Consider the following 9,192-nt stretch of genomic DNA (forward strand, 5'->3'; position numbering starts at 1 on the left):
TAGGCACTTTCTGTCCCCAACCTCATAAAACTATATGCAAAATCTGCCTCTTGCCACACTGCTTGGATTCATGAGATCAAAAAGAAGACAAACCTAAAAAATACTCCAGTTAACTTCATGTGGAATAACAACACAAAGACTTCCAATGTGAAATCCACACTCTTTGAAAGGCCACAGACTTCCTCACTTTTATAAACAGTCCTGAAGAAAAAGCAATCACAATGAGCAGCAGCTTTAGTGTTTATAAATCCCAGTCTTTTGGACAGAGGGAAAAAGGCCCTTTTCAAGCTCAGACCTCTCTACAGACTTCCAATTGTGCCACCCAGTGGCAATATGCTTGGTTGAATTTCTGACTCCAATAGGATCCTTTTTGGTCAGGATGCTAAGCAGTAAGTTATGTAACAGAGTTGGGGAGTGATGATGGGATTGGTGACAGGATTGGTAACCTAGCCTGTCCACTCATACCACGACTTTGTTATACTGTTCATTTTAGGTCAATCCATTTTTTGTCTTATATTCTTTCTTAGAAGAAATACAAAACAGCAATGATTATCTTGGTGGGCTATTAATTACGTTGAAGAGAATATTCGTTCTGAATTCCTTCAGCCTAATGTATTCACATTATAAGACATTTATCTCTCACTCATCAAATTTTACATGAAGGTGTTGGATGGGTCTTTGCCTTTGATTAAGAATTTTTAAAAATAGAACATTTAGTAAGCCAGAAACATTGGGTAACATCATTTTCTGAGGATTTAAAAACATTTCAACATAAAATTAAATGCAGATGTATAATTTGAGAGCTCATGAATCATCAGTTTATGTACAGTTATAATTACACTAAACTTAAGTATTCTGAAAACCACATTAGTCTCTGACTATTGTAGCTAATCCTCCAGTGAAGAATTTGAATGGCATTCTAGCATTGCATTTTGCCTAGAATATGTAGCAGACTGTTACAGAATTGTGTGTGGAATTAGCTGATTTATTTTTCAGTTTAGAATTTCCACTTATAGGAAAAGAAACTCAGTATGAAATACAGGTAAGTTCATTATAGATGTAAATTCCAAGTAGAAAACTTCTTTGTTCTAAAGAACAAAAAGTTATAGAAACTAAAATAATCAGCTCCATTCATAAGTCATTCACTGTCATTGTAAGGGAAGCAGATGGGCACCTCTGGTTTCCACAGCTCAAGAGGGCCCAAGTCTGTACTAGGTTTGGCAGAGAATCTTGCTGGAGTTCAATAGCTTATAAGACATGACTTCAGGGGACAATTAAAAGTGACAGGAGTCACAAATCTTCCCTGGAACAAACACAGAGCAAGTGCAAGTCTAAACATAGAAAATAACACAAATGTAATATTGACCCTGTTGGCATGAGTTGGCACTTTTGTTGACAGTTCAGACATAAAGACAAAAACTGGAGGGATACAAGTACCCAAATTTGCACTAGATAAGCAATGCAGAAGGTTTTCACCTCCTAAGGAGTTCTAAGTCCTCCTCAGAAGGGCTCTGCTCTAATTTCTCCATTTGTCTTCCCAGAGCCTGTTCGCAGGACTCAGTGGGAACTTGGCAAATTTGTTTCTGGACACCATGACTCAATCCTTCATCAACTCTACCACTCCTGCTCTGTGTGGCCAACAGATCTAGACCTTTCCTCAGATTATCTAAGGAGTTCATGACTACAAGGAAAGTACGAACAAAGTTCTTTGGATGCTGGGATGACACTAGGATAAGAAGGAGTTTTGCCAGATGGAAGGCCACATGCCAATTCTGAGCTTAGGTGGAGAAGCACATATTACAAGAAACAAGAATGGAGCAGGAGGATTTGGCTGTGAAGACTACCCTGAGGCCCACAAGTGAGTCTGTATCTTACAACTAGGTTAAACAAGAGACATATCTCAGCCATATTTTTATTCCTCATGTCTAATATAGTTGCTGGCCCATGCTTGGTATTCAACAAATGATTGTGAAATGTGTTAATGTGATATAACCCTGTCATGTGGATTCTCAAAAGCAGCATCGTTTGAAAAGCTCAGTATCTCTCCTTAGGCTATACTGTTTGTTCAGAATGGATTAATGGTAATTTATCAACAGGATAAAACATTCAGAATTTTGTGACTAAGTAGAAATATAGCAGGAATATTCTAGTGATTTTGGTGTAGCTGAGTCAGAGAAAAATAGTGCAGCTATTAAAGAAAATTATGAGAAAAATATAAAAGACCTCACACAAAAGGAAGTATCAAGGAAGGGGAAAAAGAAGGGAAAGGGAGGAAGGGGAAGGGGGGAGGAGGAGGAGGGCAAGAGAAATGGGAGAAAGAGAACAATTTCATTTATGGGCTTCGACTAAATCCTTAATATAATATTAACAAACAGAATCCAACAACAGTTTGAAAGAATCAAACAATAACTTGTTAAGGGTTAATTTGAGAAATGCAAGAATGACTCAGTACCAGGTGATCTATTGATTTAATTCATCATATTTTTAGAGCAAAAGGGAAAATTCACACGATCCTTTTTATAGATGCCAAAAAGACATTTAACAAAACTCAATATCCAGTGAACATTCAACGTACATTCACATTGTTATGCAACCAGCATCACCATACATCTTCCTGAGAACTTTTTCATCTTCTCTAACTAAAACTCAATACCCATTAAAAAATGACTCCCAACTCCCTCCCATTTCCAGCCCCTGGCAACCACTATTCTACTTTCTATGAATTTAACTACACTGGGAACTTGATACAAGTGGAATCATATAATATTTTTCTTCTTGTGACTGGCTTACTTCACTTGGTACAATGTCTTCAAGGTTTATCTATGTTATAGCATATGTCAGAACTCTCTTCCTTTTTAAGACTGAATGATATTCTACCATATGTATATACCATATTTTTTTATCCACTCATCTGTTGTAGATAACTGGGTAGCTTCCACCTTTTGGCTATTACAATAACGCTGCTATGAACATGGGCATACAAATATCTATTCAAGTTCCTGCTTTCCATCTTTAGGGGTATATACCCAAAAATGGAATTGCTGAAACATACGATAATTCTATCTTTAATTTTTCTGAGGAACAAAAAAATATGTGGTTGGGTGCAGTGGATCACACCTGTAATCCTAGCACTCTGGGAGACTGAGGCAGGTGGATTGCTTGAGCTCAGGAGTTTAAGACCAGACTGAGTAAGAATGAGACCTAGTCTCTACTAAAAAAAAAAAAAAGGAAAAACTAACCAGGCATTGTGGTGGGCACTTATAGTCTCAGCTCCTTGAGAGGTTGAGACAAGAAGGATAGCTTGAGCCCCGGAGTTTGAGGTTGCTGTAAGCTATGATGATGCCTCAGCACTCTACCCACAGCCACAAAGTGAGACTCTATCTCAAAAAAAAAAAAAAAAAGGTAAAAACACGAATCATGAAACAATGTTCAAATAAACTTATAAGAGATGTAAATTGAAATGACACTATTCATCCACATCAAGTTGTCCTCTGTTAATCCATGCATCCATCTCTTCATTTATCCAGTAAACATATGTTGCATGCCTACTACACGTCAAGTGTATCCTGTGGGGAGGAAAGGGCTGGAGAAATGAGCTCTGGACTGGTGCACAGGAGACCTGGATTCTATCTAGTTTCAGCTCTTGGTCCATTTGCCCTCCATGCCCCCTCCTCCAAAATCAAAATTTGGCCTCTCAGATTGACAAAACTCGAAACAGCTAACATAATAACATACTATGTTAGGGTAGACAGGGAGAAATAGGCATTCTCTCACATTGTTGGTGGAAAAGTATACAGCCCCTGTGGAAGGCAATGTGTCAATACTTCTCAAAATCAAAAGTGACTTGATGGTCCCAATCTCAATTATTTATCCCTATCAATATATGACTACATAAGAAAGGTGACATTCATGCAAAGTTGTCCACTGCAGATTGTTTGTTTAAGAAGAAAAAAAAGCAGGAAACAAATCTATCACTAGAGAACTTTAATTAATTAATTAAATTTCAGTACATCCATGCAGTGGAACACTAGAGGGTCATTAAAAATAATGGGGGCATTTCCCTTGGTGCTGATAGTATATCTTGGAGATTCTTGTCTATTATGCAGAAAATACATTCAGAACAATGTATATAGTGTTCCACTATTCATATTAAAAGAACAGAGAATAATAAATAATATATATGCTTTGCTTTTGTATGCACTTAATATCTCTGGAAGGACATACAGAAGGGGTGGTGGATACCTGTGGGGACTGAATGTGGCAACTGAGGGACTGTCAAGGGACTTGGGACTTTTGCTGTGTATCTTTTGTACTTTTCTGGGTTTACAACAAATGACTGTATTACATTTTTTTATTCATGTTTTTTAAAGGATATCTACCCAGATACCAACCTAAATTACAAAGAGAACTTGCATCCATATTCAATTGCTAAGACTGCACTTTTTGATTAAATAAATTTTTCTAGTTGACTTTTTCCACGCTGTTGTCAAGACAACTTTCCCTTTCTCCACAACACGGAGAGAATTCGGAGTCAACCTGGCATCTAGACAGAAATTGCTGCTTCATTCCAAACATGGATGGGTTAGGAAGGCCACAAAGTTATTGTTCTATAGAGATTTATGTAACACCTTGTAAATACTTCTTGCCTAGGAAGGGCTCAATAAATATTGCTGACTCATCTGTCACAGAGAAGCAATATTAACTCAGAATGACTAAGGGAAGTTATTTAAGCAGAAAATCAATTTCATTTTCCTTGTCATGGGGAAAATATTTCCGCTAAGTTGAGAAAAATGTAGAGGTAATTATTTTGTGTTGAGGATTCAAATGAGAATCCAGGAGTTAAAAATGGTGTGAACAAGGCAAATGCAAATCAATTTGCTTTGCATTTCAATTGGCAGCTTTGGACACACTTAGCCACATATGGAAGCCATGTTTACTATTTTAAGAATACAGTATCTCATAACAGTGCTTACTGTTCAATTCCCATATCATATTACTTTTTTGTAATTTCTGAGCAATTTCTATGCCAAAATTTGGCATGAGGATTACTAAAACCCTAGAATAATTGCAAATTTACTTCTCTTCCCCTGAACTTTACTTCTTGTGGTCCTAAGACTATGATTGTATCAGATATTAATCTATGGCCCAACCACCAAATGAATTTTATTGAAACTGCTATAATTCTACCACCAAAAAACATGACAAGTAGCCAACATGTCACTGAAGATTTACGTTTAGTTTTGAACCCTATTATCTCTGAGGAACTAGTGCATACTATGATTCACTGAGTAGTAACAGTCTCATATAGCCCAAGGTTTCTCTGTATTGATCTCACAGAGTTGTTACTACAAATCTCAGTGTCTGGGCTTTGCTACGCTCACACGATTAAAGCCGGTCAGTTTCAGGGATCATTAGCAAGATCCCTGCAATACTAAGCATCTCAGACTGAGCTTCCACTTCCCCCTCTGTTGAAGGCAAATTCAAGAAGGGGAAATGTGTTACTTTGACTAAAGGGACTGATAAATGAAATGAAACCACTTCAAATCTACACAATATTTTAATCTGAAGAGTCCTTTAAGATCCTCCATGCTAAAACTCTCACTCAACATCCATTGAGGCACAGATATAATATGGCGTCACACCGACACTCTGTCCCCATGCGGTGAGGGTGTGGTGCAGGAAAGAGGCAACTTCAGGGACCAGGAGCATAGAGAGAGGAAGGCCATGGTCCTGGGAACTTCAGTTTCACTTGGGCGTATCCTCATAATTAGTCAGGTGAGGGTAGCAGATTCTCCTTGGATGGCAGAAAGCTCAGGGCTTTGCAATTTGGGGTGAGATGGGGAGAAAAGAGGAGGAAGGAGACAGTGGAAAAATGATCTTAGGGACCATTTAAACAGATTACTATTAATCCATGTACTGCAGTCAAGGTGCAAAGTCTTACCATGGCCAAGCTAGGCATCCTAGTTTCCGGTTCTTTCTCATTTAGATTTTCAGAGTTCAGGAATCTAATCTCCATCCCTGCTCGAACTTTACTAAGACTTCTCTTCAGCATTAGACATTTTCCCTTCTTTACTTCCCGCCCCAATGATCTACCAGTTTTCCTTCCATCTCATGAGCAGTTCATTCTCCATCAGATTTTCTCTCTTTCCCTGACCTCTCCTTTCTTCTCACCTGCTCTCTCCACTTAATGGTTAGTAGGTATCTTATACTTAACATGTCCAAGAAAGAACTCACTTTTTTTTTTCTTTTTTTTTTTATAAATCATAGCTGTATACATTGATATATTCATGGGGCATCAGTCACTAGCTTCACAGACCATTTACCAAATTTCACACATACCCTTGTAAGATGCACTGCTGGTGTAATCCGACCAATCCCCTTCCCTCTACCCACCTCCCCCTCCTTCCCCTCCCTTTCTCCCTTCCCCCTATTCTTAGGTTGTAATTGGGTTATAGCTTTCATGTGAAAACCCTAAATTAGTCTCATAGTAGGGCTGAGTACATTGGGTACTTTTTCTTCCATTCTTGAGATACTTTACTAAGGAGACTATGTTCCAGCTCCATCCATGTAAACATGAAAGAGGTAAAGTCTCCATCTTTATTTAAGGCTGCATAATATTCCATGGTATACATATACCACAATTTATTAATCCGTTCGTGGATCGATGGGCACTTGGGCTTTTTCCATGACTTGGCAATTATGAATTGGGCTGCAATAAACATTCTGGTACAAATATCTTTGTTATGATGTGATTTTTGGTCTTCTGGGTATATGCCCAGTAGAGGGATTACAGGATTGAATGGCAGATCTATTTTTAGATCTCTAAGTGTTCTCCATATCTCTTTCCAAAAGGAATGTATTAATTCGCATTCCTACCAACAGTGCAAAAGTGTTCCCTTTTCTCCACATCTGCGCCAACATCTCTGGTCTTGAGATTTTGTGATAGAGGCTAGTCTCACTGGAGATAGATGGTATCTCAAAGTAGTTTTGATTTGCATTTCTCTGATGATTAAAGATGATGAGCATTTTTTCATATGTCTGAAGGCCGTGCATCTGTCTTCGTCAGAGAAGTTTCTCTTCAAATCCTTGCCCAGCCTGCAATGGGATCCCTTGTTCTATTCTTGCTAATGCGTTTGAGTTCTCTGTGGATTCTGGCTATTAAACCTTTGTCAGAGATATAACCTGCAAATATCTTCTCCCATTCTGAGGGCTGTTTGCTTGCTTTAATTACTGTGTTCTTGGCTGTGCAGAAGCTTTTTAGTTTGATCAAGTCCAAGTAGTGTATTTTTGAAGCTGCTTCAATTGCCCAGGGGGTCCTCCTCATAAAATACTCACCCAGAGCGATTTCTTCAAGGGTTTTCCCTGCACTCTCCTCTAGCATTTTTATAGTTTCATGTCTTAAGTAAAACAAAGGACATGAAAGATCTCTATAAAGAGAACTATGAAACTCTAAGGAAAGAAATAGCTGAAAATATTAACAAATGGAAAAACATACCTTGCTCATGGCTGGGAAGAATCAACATTGTTAAAATGTCCATACTACCCAAAGCAATATATAATTTCAATGCAATCCCTATTAAAGCTCCACTGTCATACTTTAAAGATCTTGAAAAAACAATACTTCATTTTATATGGAATCATAAAAAACCTTGAATAGCCAAGACATTACTCAGAAATAAAAACAAAGCAGGAGGAATTACGGTACCAGACCTCAGACTATACTACAAAACGATAGTGATCAAAACAGCATGGTATTGGCACAAAAACAGAGAAGTAGATGTCTGGAACAGAATTAGAGATAAATCCAGCTACTTACCGTTATTTAATCTTTGACAAGCCAATTAAAAACATTCAGTGGGGGAGAAGCGGAGAAACATGGCGGCCGAGTAACAGCTTCCTTGCATCTGGGCACCGTGAGTCAGGGGAGATAGGACTCCAGACATCTCTGGCTGGTGGGATCTGCCTATCATCACCCCTGCGAGGATACAGGGAGTCAGGGAGAGACTTCTGGACCCCTAGAGGAGGACTAAAACAGTGGAAAACCGGCAAGTGGTTGCGTGTGTTCAATCCGTCTAAACCCGCCCGCAACTGTAAATTCAGTAGCAGTGAGACTGCAAACCAGAAAGGCCTTACCTGTGAACTGTTTTGGTGTCTTTGGACTTGGCACTCAGTTGAACTGCCTTGGGGAGAGCCTGAGCGGGAGTGCGGAGAACTTTGGCCGTTGTCCAGGGCCCCAGTCTGAGCTGCTGAGCCAGATGGAGCTAATAGTGTTTGCTGTGGGTCACAGGGAGCCATTGTGAGCGATCTGCCCTGGCAAGCTCTGCCTTTAGGGTCACAGAGCTACAATTGGGTGGGAGCTGGTAACCCAGTGACCAAGTAGCCTAAGGGCGGGGTCTGAGCCGCCTTGCAGCCCTAACCCTCAGGGGCAGAGTGAGACCGGTTTTGGCACACTGGGTAAGTGGATAGCCACTTCAGCAGTGATTCCAGCGACAAGCACTTTCCTGGGAAAGCTTCTGCTCAGCAAGTGAACAAGTTCAAAGTGCCTTTTAAGTGGGCTGAAGAGACATTTAGGGTGTCTACCTGCTGGGGGTTGAGAAATCAGCAGCCTCCAGTCATATCAGAACTCTGATTAACATCTCATACCCCAGAAGACCACGTGTTGCCCAGACAATATTCAAAAACATATACACACTGCTCTGTTTTTGGTTGTGTTTTTTTTTTTGTTTGTTTGTTTGTTTTTTTGGTTTGGTTGTTTTTTTTTGTTTATTTTCATGTTGTTGATGTTGTTTTTGTTTTTTAAGTTCAACCTTTTCCATACAGATCCTTTTGCTTTCTCAATTTTTCTAGTTTAATTATAATTTCCCATTGCTGCCTTTTTCAATAATTAGAACTTCATTTTTGCTAGTGTTTCTACCACTATTATTTGGTTTTCCACCCAATTTTATCCTGTAAAGTTTTCTGTTTGCTTGTTTTGGTTTGATTTATACCATTTTTGTCTTTCCTCTCTACTTGGTGGAGGTGGGGTACTGTGTCTGATCAGGTTAGCAATGAGCTGCTGACCTCAAGGGAACCACCCAACAGGGCACCCCCAGAAGGTGGGGTTTTTTTAAGGTTGTGTCAAAGTACCATATTGTACACCTGCTCTGTCACCCTCTTTCTGTGCCTCTCTTCTTTTTGTCAATAATCCTTTTA

Source organism: Nycticebus coucang, chromosome 11 (assembly GCF_027406575.1).
Source record: "Nycticebus coucang isolate mNycCou1 chromosome 11, mNycCou1.pri, whole genome shotgun sequence".
NCBI classification, from domain to species: domain Eukaryota; kingdom Metazoa; phylum Chordata; class Mammalia; order Primates; family Lorisidae; genus Nycticebus; species Nycticebus coucang.